Consider the following 22,766-nt stretch of genomic DNA (forward strand, 5'->3'; position numbering starts at 1 on the left):
AAGCAGAATTTATGATGCTGATGTTATTGTCTAATTCAGTTGCTAATGCCACCAACAGTATTAACACAGAAGGTCATTTTTTTTTAATTTTTATTTATTTATGATAGTCACAGAGAGAGAGAGAGGCAGAGACACAGGCAGAGGGAGAAGCAGGCTCCATGCACCGGGAGCCCGATGTGGGATTCGATCCCGGGTCTCCAGGATCGCGCCCTGGGCCAAAGGCAGGCGCCAAACCACTGCGCCACCCAGGGATCCCCACAGAAGGTCATTTTCACAGGGTCCAGTGAACTGATGTCTCATGGAATACATTCAAACTAACTTCTCTAATTTCTTGGGCTTTACTCAAAAAGTAATCCTAGTTTTTTAACAACTCAGCAGTGCTTAGTAGGTACGATCTTATTTTATTTTATATCCTACCTCCTCCCACAAGGCCTTTTAGGCCGCAATCAGGAAGTACACTTTATCAATGGAAATCCTTTCATTTTGCTTAAGAAGTTTTAGGTCTCGGTGCTCATCACTGTGAGGGAACAAAAAGCCAGAGTCAACCAATGGAGTAAGTTTTCTACATCATCAACCTGCCAAATGAAGTACACCCGAGGCCCAGTGACAAATAAACCAGCTTTGTGATTCAAATCATACCAATCCAGGAACTCACTTTGTTTACGCTGCCTCACTGAGTCATTTTTTTTTTTTTTTAAATGGGCACTTGGTAACCCAAATAAATCTTTCTCTAAGTGGAGGAAACATTTTTGAGGGATGTGGAAGTCTTCCAAATTCCTCATTATGAAGCCTTCATAAAGTTGCCCAGAGACTTTTTTGGGTAACTTTTTATTTTTAAAGTTGCAGAGGAAGTACATTTTTACTGTAAAAATACAAAAGCAGACAGATATTGAAGCCCACCTTCACTGAAGAATTTTTATGCCTTTTCTAGAATAGAGGCCCTTTCTTTGTGGCTCTGGAAAATGGTGGAGAGAGCAGGGCTGGGTATAGATACGTCCTTGCATCTGTTTCTTCATCTTTTTCTTTTTGAGTGAGGAGAGGCTCTGACGTGTTGCAGCGATAAACAAACCCTAACCCCTCACTCAACTCACTCACTCCTGCAAACTGTACTGTAGGTCCAGTAGCTTTTCAGGGCAGCTCCCCTCCAGGTGAAGACTTAGGAATCAGGTTGCTTTTATCTTACAGCTGCTCTACCTGAAACACAAGACCTCCAGCAACACCGAAGCAGGGGATAAGCAAAAGTGAGAACACATGTGTGCTAGGAAATAACATAAGTCACTCAATTCATTGGTCAGAGCTCATGCATGGCCCCTACTTAAGTTCAAGGGAGGCTGGAAAGTGTTTCTGTATGCCCAAGACCAAGAGGGAAACGAATTATGATGAGCACTACTAAGGTTCTACCATATTTTCTCTTTTCCTAATGTCTCTTCTATCCCAGCACCCGGGCACACAACAGTGATGACCCCAAATGTCCTCAACTTGCTTGTAGCAATCTCTATACCCATTCCCGAGGACTATCCTTAAGAGGAAACTATCTGAGGCAGGTTAGAGGCTAAAGAAGGAGAGGGTTTGGACACTGGGTGTGATATATGTGAGGAACTAAATCTTTCCGTGGATCAGATTCTCATGTTTGAGAAGAGAGAAACCAGTAGAAACCAATTTTCCTTGCCCCAAACTCATTTGCCATCTAGCCCTATCATGGTATGATAATGGGGTAGTAGATTTCTCCATCTGACCCTACCACTGTGTAATGACGGAATTGTTCAGTTTTCTCCCATGAGCATCAATTTCCAGAGAGGAAAATCTGATTTCTACTTGGTCTGTGAGAGGACAATAGACAACCGTATAGGAAACTTTTTGAAATGCTTAGAGATGTAAGAACTTTGTTTTCTTGCTTGCAAAGTACCCTATTTCTATTTACCCCTAACTCCACAAACCTAGCTTTCCCTCTGACTTCACAATGCAGTTATTTACACTTGCAGTAAAAACACACACAATATGCAGAGTCAACTTCAGAAATTCTCTCTCTAAATCAGTTTCCAAAGCCTTCCGTGTTTCTACCCGCAAGTCCTCAGCCCTGGTGAAGCCAGATGATGATTTTTGAGTTAAATATTTGGCATAATTTGTGGTTATAGAAGCCTTTATTAATTCATAATTGTGTAATTTATGAGCAAACATTTTAATTAGGCTATTCCATTAGCATTTGGGTTTATATATCTTATGCAATAAGATTTTGTACTTTTCTGATTGGCCTTTATTCCCTAATTTTCTCTGATTTAAGGCCTTCAGTTACATAATTTCTGTACAATATTTTGCCCAACCTATTTCCATTCCCTCAAAAAATTAGGACTTTCTTGAATGTGATCTGGCCCCCCCACGCTGTAGGCATGCATAGTCAGATGATTATAGAAAGGGAGAAAGTGATCACCAGACAGTTTCTATAGGTCTAAGAAAGAGGATGGACAAAACCCAAAGCATAGTCTAAGAGGCCCGGTGCTCTTGCTAGTGAGGGAACAATGCCTCCTTGGCAGTAACCTCATCAGATTCACGACTCCGATCTCTCTGCCTGCCCTCTACATATATACATACAGAATGAAGCCAGTTTGTCCATGTGCATTAAGGTGGATAAGCAAAGACAAGCTCATCTTAGCTCTTCTCTATCCACAACAGAGAACACATAAGATATTTTAAGTTTCCAGGGATGTGTTTTCTAAACATTAGAGCTTCTAGACTCCTCTCTTCTGTAGAAAGGTGTTTAAAATAGTTCTCATTCATGGTGTATAACATAAAAAGGGTTAACAAAAAAGGGACATTCGAAAGATGTAGTTAATCTGAAGTAAAACAGATCATTTTAAGGATTTATTACTCTCCCTTCCCAAAACTGGAGGTTTTGAGAGGTTCGTCAACTTCACTAAGACATCCAATAAAAGAGAGGCAATGCTAGAATCTCTGGGTTCTCAAGTTACTCTTCCAACCACAAGACCACATTTCCTTCCTCTCTTACTGATATGTAGAGAACAATGTGAAATGTCAGCAGCTGGGGTGGTAACAAGGACATGAAGGAAACACCACAATGTTACTTAGCAAGTGTGCAAAATAAAATCTGAATTTAAATGACTTTTTTAAGACATTGCTTTATAAATTCGATAGGCTACTCTCACTATATAATTTAAATCAATGAAACAATTTATTAAAAACCTTCCATAGTTAAGCACTGTGATAAGTACCAGGGATACAAAGCAGGCACAAAATGAAGCCCCTTACTGTCATGTGCTACAAACTGTCACTGAAGAACAGTGAGGTAGGGATCCCTGGGTGGTGCAGTGGTTTGGCGCCTGCCTTTGGCCCAGGGCGCGATCCTGGAGACCCGGGATCGAATCCCACGTCAAGCTCCTGGTGCATGGAGCCTGCTTCTCCCTCTGCCTATGTCTCTGCCTCTCTGTGTGTGTGTGTGTGTGACTATCATAAATAAATAAAAAATTAAAAAAAAAAAAGAACAGTGAGGTAGATGTTCCCAGCCCAGATCCCCCCCCCTTTTTTTTTAAGATTTTATTTATTTATTCATGAGAGACACAGAGAGAGAGGGAGAGGCAGAGACATAGGCAGAGGGAGAAGCAGGCTCCCTGTGGGGAGACTGATGTGGGACTCGATCCCAGGGCCCTGGGATCATGACCTGAGCCAAAGGCAGACACTCAACCATGGAGCCACCTAGATGCCCCCAGTTCCCCTTTTTATAGGCTGGGGCAGCCATCCTTCAACTGTGAGTGCCTTGGCCAACAGCTTATAGCTGTGACTTTCTCCAGAGACTTGACCTGTGCTAAGTAGGACTATTTTACTGGAGACTCCTGAGAAGTTATACCCTCCCTTCTCCAAGGGTAATCAAAGACTGACTCATTTTCACTCTTTCATACTTTTCCTAGATTTAACCTGGCACCACAGTCTTATTCAGGTCTTTTCTATGCTGCTTCTTCCCCTCCTTACATTCAGGTTTTTCCTAAAGAGTATCCACTCAATAAACTATACATATCAGAACCCCTTCTCAGGGTGTGCATCTACAAAACCCAAGGTGTTTTAGGTACTGAATAGTTTCCTAGATGCATTGTCTAGGGTAGGATTAGTGACATTATGTAGGTCTGTAAAAGTTTTAATAGAGACCCCAAAATTTAACATGCTGCCTCATATCCCCTCTATTTTTCTTCTAAAGACTAAACAGTCTAGTTTTTCAATGTGACCTTTTAATATTTTTTGGCACTTCGAGATATTCTTTGGGGAGTGATCTAACAGAACAGTAAATATGTATGTATCTGCCTGAATGATATGTGTTTTAGCCCTTTCCCACAATTGTGTGGTCATTAAAAGCCATTCAGTCAAGAAATATTTTTCCATGCTCCTTACAGAATAATAGAATAGAGCCTCTCTAGGGGGAAACTGGTAGCCTTCCTACTGAGGCAATCATCTTTAGAAAACTTCTAACAAGGTATTGAGGAATTTAGCTATTGTATTCCTTATTCATGCATCTCAAACAAGTGAGTTTGTGACCATAATAAAGAACAGTATCAATGGAAACTTTATTAAAATTAAAATTATTTTTATTTTGCCAGTTTTTTCTGGTGTAGGTAATTCCTTCTGTCCATTCTCCTAACTCTCACAGGCTGGTCCCTATAAGCAATCACACACTCCTTTTCAAGTTTCTATGTAGTTAAGGTATAACCATTGCACTACTAAATCCTAAATGTTAACAAGTTGGGTTAAATTATCAGAGACAAATGAAATTAGAGGCATTTTGGAAATGTGTCTCTTCTCCCACATTGCACAAAGATGATTGATTATTTAAAGACAAAAACAGGATGCTGTTAAGGAAAAAAACTCTTCCTGACACTTGTTAGAGACAGGAAGGTAGATTTTACCTAAGTGGGAGTGACCTCAGTGGAGGTCTGTAGTAGAGGAGATAGATCTGACTCAACTCTGACTCCATTAAGGACAAGCCAAGGAAGGTGAAGGAGTCAGTAGGTGGCAAATTATGGGTTAAGTAGGAGTCTTGCTAGCAGGTTCAATAGAATTCTTGCTACAGCCAGGCCCAGGAAATAAGGTATCGGTATGAGATTTAGCAGAATTCTTGTTCAAACTGGATTCTTCTACAAGGACAAAGAGGGAAACCAAGGTCTGGCCCAGCAGAGAACTTATAGAAAGCTGGTTAAAATTAGGTCAAGGAGTCTTCATCAGCAGTAACCGAGTCAGTGGAGGTTATACAGTTAGTGCAATAGTAACCCTTAGTATGGCCAATGCTATTCTAAGAGCTTCATAATGTTAATTAATCTTTACAATAATCATGAGTGGATAGTGTTATTATTCCCATTTTTCAGGTGAGGAAACTGAGGCACAGAAAGTTTAAGTAACTTTCCCTAAGCCTCCCAACTATTGACTGAAGGGTTTAAGTCTAGGAAGCCTGATTATGAGTCCATGGTCCAACCAATAAGACATACTGTCTTTTTGTGCTAGAAATAAATAGAATTGAAGTCTACGATCTGCAAATAGATTTTATAGTTGACAGAATGAGCTGGAAGCTCTGACAGAGTAATGTATAATCTCCTTTCATTGGTTACTGTATTAAAGTTACAGACAGAATTTTAGATTAAGTAGATCAGTTTCTAAGATGATTTATAGCCCCTTAAGTGAGAAGGATGCTGAAAGTATGGATAATACTTATTAAAATGCATGTAAACACCAATGTTTCTTTTTAAAAAACCAGTTCTTACTGGACCTTTGTATATTTGCATTTTAAGAGGACAAACTGCAAATTTTGGAAAACTCCTATCTTTGAAAACTCTCTTAGGGCTCATTAAAAACTGAATTTGTTCATTCCTTATGATGTTAGAAGGTATTACACAGACACAGATTCCTTGGGACTTTGCATGCAGTGCCTCTGGTTTATAATATTATTTATCCTGTAGAGAACACAGTGTGATGGCTAAGATGTGCAAACACAGACACAACAATTACAAAGTAGGTCTAGAAAACAAGACTACTGTTTGGAATGCAAACAGAAGGAAAGGTCAAGATCCACATTTTAGGAAAAAGGGGTTGCATTATAAGTAGCACATTGATGGGCTTCCTTTCTTAATGTTTCCTTTTTTTTTTAAATTGGCCCAGGTTGTTGCTACTGTCAGAACCACTTCTCTAAAATGAGAAATTACATATATCTAATAAGCATTCATCCTATTTAGAATGCTTAACAGTACAGACCATTAAAATCTGACACTGGTTACTTTTCCAGCTGTTATATGGAGCAAAAGGCTGCAATATGGAACAGATAGGTAATACTTGGGTGAAAGGAATTAAAAGAACAGGTCTGGAATGTGGCATATTGCATGGGGGATGGTCAGCCCAGGTCTAGTGCAGCATAAGCAAACGAGTTGGGTAGGGGGTTCTGCAAAGGGACAGTTCTCAAATCATATTTTGACATTATTGCTGGGTGTCAGAAAGTGGGTTTTTGTTGTTATAGTTTGTTTTTTGAGGGTGGAAGATCTGGAATGGCCTTTTCCAAAGCCATGTGATGGGGCCTCATCAATTTGGAATCACTTAAGAGTTGTTTTGCTTATGTGGTGGTGATGTATAGTTCATCATTTGTAGTGGACATCGGCTGGAATCAGCCAACTCATAACAAGCATCACGTCTCACCTAGTTGCCACATGTGGTGGTCCATGGTGATAAAACCAAACAGTCCCCAACCCCATGTTATTCCACTATCTAATCATTTTGTGGAAGGTGGTTCCTTGACTCTGCCAGTCAGTTGCAGTTCATTGAACCAGTGATGAATATTTGACCCTAGCTAACCAATCAGAGTACTTTTTCTCTAAATTTAGAATTGAGGCGGATGAAGAGTAGAAGGAATGAAGAAGGCAAGGAAGGAGGAAATGGATTCAATTTCCCTGGGAAGTAGACTGTGATCTGCCAACTCAGGAGTTGTGGCTAGCCTTACTCTGCCAGAGAGATGGGGAGATAGGAAGGTAGGGTGCCTGGACAGAGACTGCAGTGTTTACACATAGAGAAATAGGATGGGGATGCAGAAGAAATCCAGGTGTGGCTCTTTCTGAGGTGGAGCATTTCTCTAAGCTTACGTGAGATACTCCTGCAGTTTATAACAAATTCTTCCTATTTACTTAATTTAATTCAACTGGATTTGTTGTTTTTGTTTTTGTTTTCGGTAACAAAGAATCCCAACTAGTTATTTACCCTCTTGTCTTATTACCCTAGTGGTAAGCCAATCAATTGTTTTTCTTTTTTTGAACTAGGAGGAAAAAGCAACAAATTCTCCAACTACACAGTTCCCTCTGGCTTTATAGCCTCTGTATTTTATGTACTTCATGGCTTGTGGAAATGAAAATCATGTCAACTTTATTTGTTCCCATTGCACCTGATGTGTGGGAGTATTGCTGTTATATACGTTTAAACAGAGAAATAGGACTTAAATTGAGATAATGATGGGAAAACACCTAGCATGATGCCTTCCCCAGGAGTTAGAAGTTAATTGGGCTCCAACAGTTACAGGGAACACTCAAGGTATTGAAAAAAATAAACCAAAAAAACAAAACAAAACAAAACAAAACCCAACAGTAGGTTGGACAAAAGGAATTTCAGCTAAGAACTGAGGCCTGGCACAGCAACTCTTAGAAATGGATTTTCTAGTTAGCCTTTTCAATAGCAGGAGTTTGTTGCCCTCTACCATCATGGAGACCTGGTTCTTGTCTTTTACGGCTTCTGTCCACTCACCCTCTCTTCAGCCCCATTTCTCTACCTCATCCCTTTTCCTCCCCTTTTGTCTCTTTTCTTGTAGCTTCAGCTTATTATAGCTTTTATATGCTTGTAACATATTACACCCTGACACCCCATTTAAAAAAAAGATTTTATATATTTATTTGAGAGAGAGTACCAGTGTGGGTGGGGGCAGGGGGCAGAGGGAGAGGAGAAGGAGAAGCACGCTCCCCAAAAAGCAGGGAGCCTGATGCAGGGCTTGATCCCAGGACCCTGAGATCAAGACCTGAGTCAAAGGCAGATACTTAACCAACTGAACCCAGGTGCTCCCTGACTATTCCATTTCTGATCTGAGTATATTTTTCCCTTCTCAGCTTCTATATCATCTGTACTTACTGATTCTTTTTTTTCTCTAGTTATATTTTTCTTCTTTTAAGTTTCTATTTAAATTCCAGTTAACATACAGTGTTACCTTAGTTTCAGGTGTACAAGATAGTGATTCATCACTTCCATACAATACCCAGTGCTCATCACAAGTTCATTTCTTAATCTGCATCACCTCCTTACCCGCCCATCCTCTACCCACCTCCTTCCTAGTAACTATCAGTTTGTTTTCCATAGTTAAGAATCTGTTTCTTGGTTTGCCTTCCTCTCTTTTTTCCCCTTTTGCTCCTTTCTTTTCTTTTTTTAAAATATTTAATTTATTTATTCATGAGAGACACAGAGAGGCAGAGACATAGACAGAGGGAGAAGCAGGCTCCTCATGGGGAGCCCGACGTGGAACTCAATCCCAGGATGCTGGGATCACACCCTGAGCCCAAGGCTGATGCTCAACCACTGAGCTCCAGGCATCCCTGTTTTGTTTCTTAAATTCTACATATGCAGGAAATCATATGGTACTTGTCTTTAACTCATTTCACTTAACATAATACTCTCCAGGTGCATCCATGTCATTACAAATGGCAAGATTTCATTCTTTTTTATGGCCGAGTAATATTCCATTGCATATATAAATATACCACAGCTTCCTTATCCATTCATCAGTCAATGGGCACTTGAGCTGTTTCCATTATTTGCCTATTGTTTCCATATTGCTGCTATAAACATCGGGGTGCATATATTCCTTTGAATTAGTATTTTTGTTTTCTTTCTTTCTTTATTATTTATTTTTTTAGTATTTTTGTATTCTTTGGGTAAATAGCTAGTAGTGCAATGGCTGGATTGTAGGGTAGTTCTATTTTTAACTTTTTGAGGAACCTCCACACTGCTTTCCAAAGTGGCACCACTAATTTGTATTCTCACTAACAGTGCAAGAGTTTCTTTTTTCTCTAAATCCTCACTAACACCTATTGTTTGTGCTGTTGATTTTAGCCATTCTGAAAAGCAATATCTCATTGTAGTTTTGATATGTATTTCCCTGATATTGAGTGATGTTGAGCATCTTTTCATGTATCTGTTGGCCATCTATATGTCTTCTTTGGAAAAATATCTATTTATGTCTTCTGCCCATTTTTTAATTGGATTATGCATTTTTGCAGTATTGAGTTTTGTAAGTTCTTTATATATTTTGGATGTTAACCTTTATCAGATATGTCATTTTGTAAATATCTTCTCCTATTCCATCGGTTACCTTTTAGTTTTTTTTTTTTTTTTTAGATTTGATTTATTTATTCATGAGAGAGAGAGAGAGAGGCAAAGACACAGGCAGAGGGAGAAGCAGGCTCCATGCAGGGAGCCCTACATGGGACTCGATCCCGGGACTCCAGGATCACACCCTGGGCTGAAGGGAGGCGCTAAACCGCTGAGCCACCCAGGGATCCCCTCCCTGCCTTTTAGTTTTGTTGATTGCTTCCTTCATTGTGCAGAAGCTTTTTATTTTGATGTAGCCTCAATAGTTTCTTTTTGCTTTTGTTTCCTTATTTCAGGAGACAGCTCTAGAAAGAAGTTGCTATGGCTGATGCCAAAGAAGTTACTGTCTGTGTTCCCTTCTAGGATTTTTATGCTTTTGGGTCTCATATTTAGATCTTTCGTGCATTTTAAATTTATTTTTGTGTATGGTGTAAGAAAGTGGTCCAGTGTCATTCATTTGTATGTTGCTGTCCAGTTTTCCCAATTTGTTGAAGAGATATTCTTTTCCCCATTGGGTATTCTTTCCTGCTTGGCAAAGATTAATCAACCACATAGTTGTGGGTTTATTTCTGGGTTTTCTATTCTGTTCTATTGGTATATGTGTCTATTTTTTGTGATTATTTTTTTAAAATTTCTACTTTGACATTTTGGAGAGAAGAAGTCTAATATCTCTAGTTAATCTCTGCTTCAGAAGAGCCTTTGCATTAACGTCTTTATTTATTTATTTTTATTACTTTTTTAGGCACCAAAATTTTTATTTACCCTCCTTTCCACTCTCTTTGAACATTATAAACAATTAAACATTATAAACCAAACTAATCTTTTTGATTCAGGGTTGTGATAAGAACCATCATGTTACAAAGAGGTGGCCAGATCTATGTCTGCTTTTATGATTCTCTGGCCCTTCTCAACCTCTGGCTGTCACTTCTCTTGTCCTTTCTGGCTGCCCCTTAACAGTCTATTCTAACCTCTGTAAAATAAAAACTGAAAGTACTAATCTCATTGTTCTGTGAAACCTCTTCAAGAGAATGCCCAGCACTAAGCCAGGCTATCTGGGGCATTCAAACTCTCAGAAGTTCCTCCCTTCTTTTTGATATAATTCATTCTCATCTGTCATGGGCTGAGGGACCAGTGAACCAGTAACTAAGAACATGGGTAGAAAGTTCATAGGCCAAGTGAAGGCCTAGATGGTAAAGTGTATGGGCTTTGTGACCACCACTGCTGACTTCCAAACTAAGTAAGGACTGACTGAGCAGTTCCAAAACCCCTGAGCTCAGGGTTCCTTGTGGGTTTCTCCTATGTACTTCTATTATGACCAGGGCTTGAGAAGGGGCTTCTCAATTCCCTCTGCCACATCTAGAACAGTATGAGGGATGCAGCAAAGGCCAAAGACTGAGTGACCAGCCCTGGGAAGTTAGTGGGGGACATTAACAAACCTGTCTCAAAGTTGGTGCCATTTGTTCTTGGGGAAGAGAGGTGGGACCCCAGCAAGGCCAGCAGTTACTTTTTTTTTTTTAATTTTTATTTATTTATGATAGTCACACACACAGAGAGAGAGAGAGAGAGAGAGAGAGAGAGAGAGGCAGAGACACAGGCAGAGGGAGAAGCAGGCTCCATGCACCGGGAGCCTGATGTGGGATTCGATCCCGGGTCTCCAGGATCGCGCCCTGGGCCAAAGGCAGGTACCAAACCGCTGCGCCACCCAGGGATCCCAAGGCCAGCAGTTATAAGGCAAACAATAGGCCTGGTTCTTATAAGGCAAACAAAAGGCCTGGTTATAAGGCAAACAATAGCGGTAATGATCGGGCTTGAAGGGGCCATCACGGGACAAGCCCAGGTACTGGGCTTGCTCCTCAGTCAGCTTGGTCAGCTTCACATTCAGCTTACCCAGGTGAGCTTCAGCCACTGCTTCATCCACCTTTTTGGGCAGGAAGTGAACCCCAACAGAGTACTTGTCTGGGTGGGTCCACAATTCTACCTGTGCCAGCACTTGATTGGTGAATGAGTGGCTCATCACAAAGCTGGGATGGCCCATGGCACAGCCCAGGTTGACCAGCCGGCCCTCAGCCAACAGGATGATACGGCACCCATTTTTCAGCTGGTAGCGGTCCACCTGGGGCTTGATGTTCACTTTCTCTATGGCATTTTCGCTCAGCCATTTGACGTCAATCTCCACGTCAAAGTGTCTGATGTTACACACAATGGCATCATTTTTCATCTGTTCAAAGTGCCGGCCAAGGATGATGTCAACACAGCCTGTGGTGGTGACAAATATATTGCCATCCTGACAGGCCTCATCCATAGTGGTCACCTCATAGCCCTCCATGGCAGCCTGCAGTGCATTGATGGGGTCGATCTCCGTGATGATGATGTGGGCCCCAAAACCCCGCAGGGCCTGGGCACAACCTTTGCCCACATCGCCATAGCCTGCTACCACTGCCACCTTGCCTGCAATCATCACATCCGTAGCCCACTTGATGCCATCTATAAGAGACTCCCGGCAGCCATACAGGTTGTCAAACTTGCTTTTGGTGACAGAGTCGTTCACATTGATGGCAGGCACCTTCAGCTCCCCATTGGCCATCATCTTGTATAGATTATGAACCCCTGTTGTGGTCTCTTCAGAAATGCCTCGGATGCCTGATAGGAGCTGTGGGTACTTGGTGTGGATGAGATTGGTAAAGGTCACCTCCGTCATCCAGAATTGTGTTGAGGGGCCTGTCCTTGAAGTAGTGTCTGCTAAATGCACCACAGGTACTCCTCATCCATTTCACCCTTCCAGGCGTACACTGGAATGCCAGCCTTGGCAATGGCAGCAGCTGCATGGTTCTGGGTGGAGAAGATGTTGCCCCTGGACCACTGCACCTCAGCACCCAGAGCTATGAGGGTCTCAACGAGGACAGCTGTCTCCACGGTCATGTGTAGGCAGCGCGATGCGGGCACCCTTCAGTGGTTTGGAGGCCGAGTACATCTCCCTCATGCGCATCAGGCCCAGCATCTCATTCTCCGCGATGTCCAGGCCTTGCGTTCCCAGGAGGCCAGGCTGATGTCAGCGACTTTGTAGGGCAGTTTGTCCGACGTGCTGGCAGCGCTTCCGCACAGAGTGATGGACACTGGCGAAGGGAGCCAGCCTTAGGGGTAGGACCTGACACAGGAAGGGTGGCGCTGGGCAGAGAGCTAATGTCTTTATTTTTTTTTAAGATTTCATTTGGGCAGCCTGGGTGGCTCAGCGGTTTAGCACTGCCGTTAGCCCAGGGTGTGATCCTGGAGACCCGGGATCGAGTACCCCCTCAGCCTCCCTGTGCAGAGCCTGCTTCTCCCTCTGCCTGTGTCTCTCTTTCCCTCTGTGTGTCTCTCATGGATAAATAAATAAAATCTTTAAAAATTGTATTTATTTATTCATGAGACCACTGAGAGAGAGAGGCAGAAATATAGGCAGAGGGAGAAGCAGCCTAATGCAGGACTTGATCCCTGGCCCCTGAGATCACAACCTGAGCCAAAGGCAGATGTTCAACCACTGGGCCACCCAGGTGCCCTGCATTAGTGTCCTTAAACATTCTGGTTGCTATGAGACTCTATATTTGGTGCCCTCAGTCCGAAGTTATAGCAAGGTAATAGTCGGGATGCCAGATGTTATGAAAGAGCTGTATGGTCTTATGGTACATCACGACAGCCTAGAGATATTCTCTCTCAGAAGAGACTGTGGACATGATTCATTTGTTTCATATAGCTCTCAATAAGATCATTCTTTTCTTTTCTCTTTTTCTCTCCTTCTTGTATAATGACTGGGGAAACATCTTTCCAGAAATGCTCAATCTTTCACATTTGTATGGTCTTTATAATATGCAAACTTCCCAGAGGATGAATTGTGGGTAAATGTTGTTTTCAGTTGTCTTGTGCAATACTTCTCAAAGTGTGGTCAATGTGATCAATCTCTGGGGAGATCCTCTCTGGAGTCCGTAAGGTCTAAATTATTTTTTATCATAATATTAAGATGGTACAATCTTATAATACTGTTTCTCTGTGTCAGCATTAACACTAATGATATCAAGCAATGGTGGTTAAAACTGCTAGCATCTCACCAAAGGCAGTGGCACCAAATTGTACTAGGAGTCATTGTATTTTCTCACTGCCATGCACTCAAAGTAAAAAACCAAAGAAAGAAAGAAAGAAACAAAGAAAGAGAGAAAGAAAGAAAGCAAAACAAGCAAGCAAGCAAGTGAGCGAGTCTTCCTTAAGAATGTCCTTGATGGAATAGTAAAATAAATTGTATTTAATCTTGGCACTTGGCTATGTATTCTTTAATATGCTATGTAAAAAATGGGAAATATGCATAAAGCATTTCTGTACAGAGAAGAGTACAATAGTTGCCTTGAGTAAAAGCACTTGTGCAACTATTTGAGGTGCAATCTGAACTAGTTGCTCTTGAAAAAAATGGCTGACAGAAAACGATGGTTATTTAGACTTGGGCATTGGCAGACATTTTATTTAAAAAATGCAGGAAGTGAAGCTGTCCCTTACAGAAAAACAACCGATGGTGATTTTTGCCAATGAGAAAAACAGGACTGAAAATTAGAATTTTGGGAAACTTGTCTCTACCACAGTGAGCTTGATAGTTTCCCAGTAATGTAAAAACTTTATTAATGAGATTAGTGAAAATAATTTTTGACATTATATAATGAAATATGGCAACATTTGGAAGATCAGCATAACTCAGGGAAGCAATACTTTTCAAATAACCAATGTTTTATTTTACAAAATTATGCTGGGTAAAAGATTCACTCAACATGCAAGATAGACCAATGGATATTCTTGTAATAGAGTTTAAAAATTTGTTGTGCGGTTTCAGATTCTGCATTATAACTAACCTCAAAGAAACTGCCACTTTTTGAGTCTTAGTATATTATCAAAGAATAATGACCTCAGTTATCTGAAATGGCTATTACAATATACACTCTTCCTCCTTTTTCAAATAACATATGTGTGGTACTATATTTTCTTCATATATTTAAAAAAACATAATCACAACAGAATGAGTGTTGAAGGAGATGTGAGAATCCAGTTATCGTCTCATAATTCTTACATTAAGAGATTTGCCAAAATGCAAAACAATTTGATCACCTTCTAATTGTTTTTTGCTTTGAAAAGTATAGTTATATTTCATAAAAATGTTATTTATGTTAACAAGTAGTGGGATTATTGTTATTTTTAATAGAGCTAAGAAATAAGAATTTTAAGAATTTCTCAGTTCTAATTTCTAAACACAATAAATTTTTGTAGATATAATTTACATGAACCAAAGTTCTTTAAGGTCCTCATTACATTTAAAAGTGTGTTGGAGCTGGCTGGCACTGGTTCATGAGAACCAGTTGTGTGGATCTCCTTCCAGCTCTGTGTTCAATGACATCATGTTGATAGCTTGAAATTGGCCATGGAGGAAGTGCTTATAAAACAAATATCAGCAAATGCTACAAAATAGCATTTCTTTCTTTCTTTTTTTTAAACACCATTTATTCAACATTTACTAGTATATTACTCTCCAAATGAATCCTGAGATCAAAATCTTAGTGAGCTACTGGTCTGGTGGTTACTCTCTCTCCTTTGTCATCTTCCTATGGGGAAACGTTCTACTTTATTCTTTTACTCATTTAATAAATATTCATAGAATATCCCTATTTACTAGGCATTGTCTTGAGAAATGGAGATGCCAAGATGAATAATTTGAAATATAGAGTTCCCCATTTAGCAAGGATATAAGAAAACAGATATCCACAAAATTATATGACAATTGTTGTGCCAGGAGTTGTTAATGGTAGTACAATGAGGGAAATTTCCGGCCTAGAGTAGGGGATGGGAGGAGGTGAGGGAATCCTGGGAAGGTGTCTGTATGAGTCACCATCCAGTCAGAAGATAAAAACCACACCAAAATTTAACACAAGGAATCATTAACCAGGTACACAATTGTTAACTAGGGAACCAAAAAGACAGAAGGAAAACACTAAATTATAAGGGAAGCGACTATTGCTGGGAGCAGCTACCACTCCAAAGATGATGGAATAGAGACGTTAGAATTATTAAAACTTAGAAGATTGGGTGGGGCCCCATGATGCTGAAATTCAGATATCAGACCCTGAGGTATTGCTCAGTGGGTGCTGGTAGCTCTCAAGTTTAGAAGAGGAGTCCTTTGGGCTGGAAGCCAGATCTCTGAGGAAGAGATGCCCGCTGACTGCTATTGTCTCTAAGTGGAGCAAAATGAGGATGTTGCTACAAGAATAGGAAAAATTGCAAATGGAGTTAAGCTGCTGATCTAGGAGGAAAAGAAATGGTGCTGCTAAGGTGAAGAAATGATGCTAGGGCAATGTTCCCAGGCACAGAAAGCAGGCAGAAAGAAATCATGTAGCAAGTCCCCTCATCCTCCTCCAGCTTTGCCGTGTCCTAGAATACCTTATTGGCTGAGTCTAATAGGAAGCCAGCCGGCAAAGCAGAAATGTGGGAGTTCCCGTACCAGCATCATGAAACAAGAGTATGGATGGGTACATTTGCAGCTGAGATAGAATAGCTTGCTGACTGACACAGTTTATCCTTGGCTCACAGCATCCATACTTACCTTGTTACTCCATCTGACAGCGAAAAGAAGGATTTCCACTTAGCAAGACTCAACTGTTCTTTGTATGAATGAAGACACTTTTCCCTTCTTGTCAAATTGAGGAGACACACAGTACTAATAATCATTGAATCAGTTTCTGGGAGTTGGTCAACCACCTATGCCTGGAACATGTCAAGTTTTCCTCAAATTCAGTAAAAGTCTCACCTGAATGTTCTTCTACCGAAGACTAACTTGTAGAGTTAACCTCCAGCAAGACTTGTGTAAAATAGTAAGGGAAAGAAGGACAGAGAATGAAACTGATTTTTTTCTCTCTCTCTGTATATACACATATGCACACATTCGTAATAAGCAAGGCAGAAAATGTACAAAGCTGCCACAGTCTTTATTTCTAAAACTGGTCACAGGACCATAGTTGGTTTTTAAATAATTTCTCTCTTCCTTTCTATTTCTCATTTGTCCTCAGGTAGGACCTCAGCTGATGTGACTTCTTTGCTTGATAGTATAATCTAAACTTCTAGTCCTGAAGCATCGGAATATTCAGTTGTCCTGACTTTGTTTTATGGCTGACATTTTCCATTAATTTGAAGCAGTGAGAGGCTCCTCAAAGAACTCCCTGGGCTCTAGACACAGTACCCACCTCCCCATGTCCATTGTGCAACCAGCAATTCAGTTGTACCTCAGTACTCAGAACGTATCATTCCAATAGTCTAAAGTATACTCTCAGCCAGTAGTAAAAAGAGTCCCAAAGAGTCAGATGTCGATCTCAACTTCTAATTCACTGGAATCATTGTTGTATCTTCTGGCAAAAATATTCTGCCCTTTGCAACCAAGATCTCCAAAGCAACAGAACTGAAAATTACAAAGAGGGGTAGCAGAACTTCTGGGAGTGGTCTTTAATTGTAATATTGAGGGGGTGCATTTTCACTTCCTCCTTGATTCCTGAACCTACGTATTTTGGTTATGGGAAGGACAGCACTATGTACTAGTTGCTGATTTAAGGTATTTTTTATCTTGTATGCTAGAGCCCCATCCCTTAGTAGACATCGTGAATGCAGGAGGCTATTCCATCATTCCTGGAAGCTAATTGCTTCTGAGTGGTAGTTGTGTGGTAAGACCAGTGAATTCCATGGGCAGACCCATTGCTGGACTTCTTTGGTTGTGAAATTAATTCTTTGACCAAGAGCAACATTGTACAGAATGCCATGATGGCCAATAAAACATTCAGAAAGTCTACAAATGGTAATACTTGCAAAAGCATTACAACCAGGGAAGGCAAATCTATATCCAAAATACATGTCTATTTTAGTGGGAACAAATCTCTGCCTCTTCCATAATGTAGGGAACCACTGTAATTAGTCTGCATCTGGTAGCTGGCTGGTCTCCTGGGGAATGGTGCTGTATTGGGCGCTCAGTGTTCATCCCTTATATTGGCCAATTACACATTCATCATTAACAGTGGTTAGATCAGTCCATGTTGTTAAGTCCACAAATAGCCTCCATTCTTACCTCTGTGACCATGTTCTACTTGGGCCCAGTGAGCAAGCCCTGCAATGGCTGGTGAAAGAAGCTGATGGATATATACAGACTGTTATTTTTTCCTACCTACTTGATTACTGAAAGCCTCTTCTGTGATGGATACTCTTTGGAGGGTATCCACAAATAACTTCATACTCTGGGCCTATTAGGAGAGATCCATTCACACATCTTTTCCACAGACCCCTTCTTGTCATTATTCCAATTTTTTTTTAACCAACACCCTAAACATCTAGCCAAACTGTTATCAATCACCCATGAACCAAGCTAAATCCATACTTCTGGCCATCTCTCTGTTCAGAAAAAGTGGACAACCAAATGTATTATTCGAAGTTCCACCTTTGGAGTGCATTTTCCTTTACCCCTGAGTAGAATATAATGCTGCAATTATCTATTCCAGTTTGTCCCATTATATTGTCTTGCTATCTGTAAATCAGGACTGAGCTTCTTCCTCCTCATTCAACTGGTGATAAGAAACTCCCCTATGTGGCTATAGATATGGATTGAGGAAGAGCCAGAAGTTGATATTGAAGGAATAGAAGCCAACTGCTTGGGCAACTTAATTGTGCTCTCTGGATCTGCTTGGGCTCAATCTCTTCCATACTATTTCCATTTGATGATGATTGCTTCAGTGTATACCTAACCTTATGGCTAGGAAGGTCACCTAGTTCATAATAGGAAATGAAGAATATATGTAAGACATTCAGTGACAATATCACACTAGATGCTGTTTCTAAAGACTTTTATCTGCAGAAGTGGTATGGATTTGCTTCCAAACCTTTGTTCTACACTTGATTCTCCAATTATTGCTTGACAGAGACTTCATGCACCTCCCATCTGCCACAGACAGTCCAAGTATCATTGAGTCTGCTGGCTTACAAAGAAGAGCCTCTTCTCCTCAGCCTGCAGTTAGTTGCTCTGGTCTCCCTCAGAACTGGAAGCTTTGCAGATTACTTGTAAGTAGGACCTAACCAGCCCACTCCAATATGGCATATATTACCTCTGAAATCCAAAAAAAGTCTACCTTGTGCCTCTTCTTTAGAGATAGACTGTGCAAGATGCAGCAGTTATCTTCTACTTTGAAGTATATATTGAGACGTTCTGTACCATTTGATTCCCAGGAACTTCCCATATGTAGTGAGCCCCTGACTTTTTGTAGGGTTTATCTCCAATTCTCTGACCCACCTATGTCTGTCTAAATCATAGAAAATAACTGCTACTTCCTCTTCATTTTTTTTAAAGATTTATTTATTTATTTATTTATTTATTTATTTATTTATTTATTTATTTATTTATGATAGACATAGAGAGAAAGAGAGGCAGAGATACAGGAGGAGGGAGAAGCAGGCTCCATGCCGGGAGCCTGACGCGGGACTCGATCCCGGGACTCCAGGATCGCGCCCTGGGCCAAAGGCAGGCGCCAAACCGCTGAGCCACCCAGGGATCCCCCTTCCTCTTCATTTTTTAAAAAAGATTTTTATTTACTTATTCATGAGAGACAGAGAGACAGAGAGAGAGGCAGAGACACAGAGCAGAGAGAGAAGCAGGCTCCATGCAGGGAGCCCGATGTGGGACTCAATCCCGGGACTCCAGGATCACACCCTGGGCCAAAGGTAGGCACTAAACCGCTGAGCCACCCAGGGATCCCCTGCTACTTCCTCTTCAGATCCTGATCAGGTGCAACCAATATAATGCCGTCAATTCAGTAGACCAGTATGATTTCATGTAGACTGTCAAGATAATCACAATCTTTGCTGACCATATTATGGCAGAGAGCAGGAAAGTTGATATAGTACTGAGGCAACATCAGGTAAAAGCAAACAGCTTCTGGTGGCTGGTACAAATTGATATGGGAAAAGAAGTATTTTCAAATCAATAGCTACACATCAGGTGCCAGAGACTCATCTAAATAGCAGCTGCAATTGAAGGTCCCTGACTAAGTCTGCCACACTGCACGGTCACCTGCAGGCATCCATCCAACTTCCCTATAGGTCAAACAAGGTATAGTACATGGGGATTCTATAGGTCCCATTACACCTACTCTTTGTCAGATCTTTGATAGTAAGCTAATCTCTGAAGTTTCATCAAGGATGAGGCATTGCTTTTAGATTACAATCCCACTAAGGATGGGAATTTTCAGGGCCTTCCACTTGATTCATTTTTACCATAATCATCCTCACTGTGTAGAGATTCAATGGGACCATTGAGAAATATCCCATCTCTGAGCTATCCTACCTGTGTTATGTATCCACCTGCTCAGTCATTGGTTGAGGGTTGTTCTTCAGTACAGCCTGAGCCAACTCTGAAGGCCAGAGAAAATGAACAGGGCACCTGCAGCTTCTGCTACAAAGTTACTTGAATGGGACAATCTCTGAGTTCTGTTTTGAACATGTTGAGAAGTTAATGATATCCAGTAGGCTGTTGGATTAGTGAGTCAGAAATTCAGAAGAAGATTTTAGCTCCTTCTCTGTGCTTCCATGGTCCTGTGCTCACCTGTATTATAGCATTTACTATATTTTATTTGAATGGCCTATCTATGTGCCTGCCTTTTGACCAAACTATGAAGGGTGTATCTCTTTTTTTTCTAGTGCCTTTTGTGGTACCTGGTGCACAGTAGTTGCTCATTAAGTACTCATTGAGCTGGAGTTGAATGTTTTCTTCATCAATTTTTTTTGTGCTATTTTAGAAAACTCTTCCAGAAGTAGCAGAATAGCAACTAGTATATAACCAAGAGAATATCAAGTGCATTTTGGATACTGGTACCATTCCTAGCAGGGTCTAGTCAAGTTCTCTTTGGGCAATGGAGAAAACCTTCTTCTGAAAGAAAATTGAAGTGGTCAGAGTCTATAACTAATTTATAGTGTGTATGCTAATATATTTCCAATATTAGGATATGATGTGATATAAGTGCATTTAATTGATTGTCTTGTACCCCAAAATCATGCTAAGTCATTTATTGACACCATATACAATTTTTTTAAGATTGTATTTATTTATTTGGCAGAAAGAGAGAGAGCACAAGTAGGCAGAGAGGCAGAGAGAGGGAGAGGGAGAGGAAGAAGCAGGTTCAGCTGGGAGCCTGATGCAGGGCCCCATTCCAGGACTCTGGGATTATGACCTGAGCTGAAGGCAGATTCTTAATCAGCTGAGCCACCCAGGTGCCCCCTCCCCCATATACAATTCTTAAAAACTGGCCGATAATATTCATAAAAAAATTATTGTTTCCTGAGAACAGGAGTGAGGCAAATATATGAATCACACTATTTTTTTTCAAATAAATTATCGTAACAAACCCTTATATGAAAGGAAATATGGCCCTCTGCCATGTCTCTGCCTCTCTCTCTTTCTGTGACTATCATAAATAAAAATAAATAAATAAAAAATTAAAAATTAAAAAAAAAAGGGGATCCCTGGGTGGCGCAGCGGTTTGGCACCTGCCTTTGGCCCAGGGCACGATCCTGGAGACCCGGGATCGAATCCCACGTCGGGCTCCCGGTGCATGGAGCCTGCTTCTCCCTCTGCCTATGTCTCTGCCTCTCTCTCTCTCTCTCTGTGACTATCATAAATAAAAAAATTTTTAAAAAAAAGAAAGGAAATATGGTGTTTGGTCTGGAATAGAATGCGTATGTATACTTTAGAGTCATTGAAACCCAATGATCAAGTTCCTTCAGTTGCATTAACAAATAAACAGGTGTTTGTTTCCCGGTACCTGTACAACTGGTTGAGATAAGATCAGAAGTGACCATGATTCAGTGGCTTCTGGGAACACACCATGCTATATATCTATGGAGAAATAAAACAATATCTACTTGGGTATATTGCTGTTATTCTATTTGCTGCATAACACAATACATCCAAAGTTTTATACTTTTTAATTGTATATCACTTTAGGGGTTGTTTCTGGTTTTGTTTTTAATGGAATTACATAAAAGTTTAGCATCATTTGCAAGCAGAATTGTCCCCGACAGCTGTCTGCTTTCCCTAGCACATTGCTAATCTGAATTTGGGTCATAATCTTCTTGGAGATATCTGACCTCAAGGGCTGTAGGGGAAAGTGAATTAAGCCTGTGAGAAGTAGCACATGGCTTTTCTCCACGGTTATCCACTTTGTCCACCTCTCAAAAAACATGAAAAAACGACAGCTGGTTGTAGAAACAGCCATTTGGTTGTAGAAATGGGCAATAAGGAAGGACAGAGTACAGATTTGTATCCTGAATAAGAAAGAAATAGGTCATGATTGAATTGTCCTTATATGAAATAAGCAAGCAATATTAATTCTTATCCAAACATTTTATGAGTATAATGGTCATCAATTATAGTGATGTTGATCCTTGGGCTTTGCAACAATATTCTTTGCACATGAAATTTGTTTATATAGTTTGTGTCCTGGCTGCTTCACCCAGTTAACTAATAAGAGCAAAGGTCAGTTTCCATATGGCTAGTTAGTGCTATAGAGAGAAAAGATCTATTCCTTTGCTATAGCTTGGGTGCTGTCCAATTTAGGTCTCTTTCAAGTGCAGGTCATTGATCATGTGGACAGTTCAGTATAATCTATTGCAATTATTGGAAGAATGACTCAAAGCAATTTTTCTCCTGATTGGGTAAAAGTTACAATAAGAAATAATAGTTACCCTTGTTAAGTTCTCACCATCCACTCTGTGCTTAAGCTTTCCTATGTGTTATCTCATTTAATCCTCATAAAACTGATTTTTCAAATAGGAAAAAAGGCTTTAAAAGTTAAGTCACTTGCTGTATAAGTCATAGAGATAATAATAAAGCTGTAGTTTGAGGCCAAAATAATAATAATAATGATAACTTACATTTGTTTGGCATTTTATGGTTTACTAAGGCATTTATATCTATTCTTTCACCTAATCTCCCCAGACAGGGAGATAGTTAGGAGTTATTTTATTTTTACAAATGTGGGAATGGAGACTTTGAGAGGCCACTCAGCTAGTTGGTGTCAAGGACAATATACAAAGCTAAGTGTGCTGGTTCCAGGTTTCAGAATCTTTCTTTCTCTTTCTCTCTTTCTTTTGGATTTATTTATTTATTTGAGAGAGAGAGAGGGTAAGAGAGAGAGAGAGATGTGTGCACACGTGTACATATCAGAGGAGGGGCAGAGGGAGAGAATCTTTAAGCAAATTCCCCCACTGAGCATGGAGCCAGATGGGGGGGCTTATATTCTATATTTATAAATTTGAGTGGTGGATATATAATTACTTGTTTTATCAATGGTCTTAAT

General features: G+C 40.5%; 1 pseudogene; it reads right to left on the reverse strand.

The window, feature by feature from the left end:
• Positions 1 to 435: 435 nt before the first annotated feature.
• On the reverse strand, positions 436 to 21,267 carry LOC144303940 (adenosylhomocysteinase-like; annotated as a pseudogene).
• Between the last annotated feature and the right edge of the window lie 1,499 nt (positions 21,268 to 22,766).

The sequence above is a fragment of the Canis aureus genome, chromosome 33 (assembly GCF_053574225.1).
Source record: "Canis aureus isolate CA01 chromosome 33, VMU_Caureus_v.1.0, whole genome shotgun sequence".
NCBI classification, from domain to species: Eukaryota; Metazoa; Chordata; class Mammalia; order Carnivora; family Canidae; genus Canis; species Canis aureus.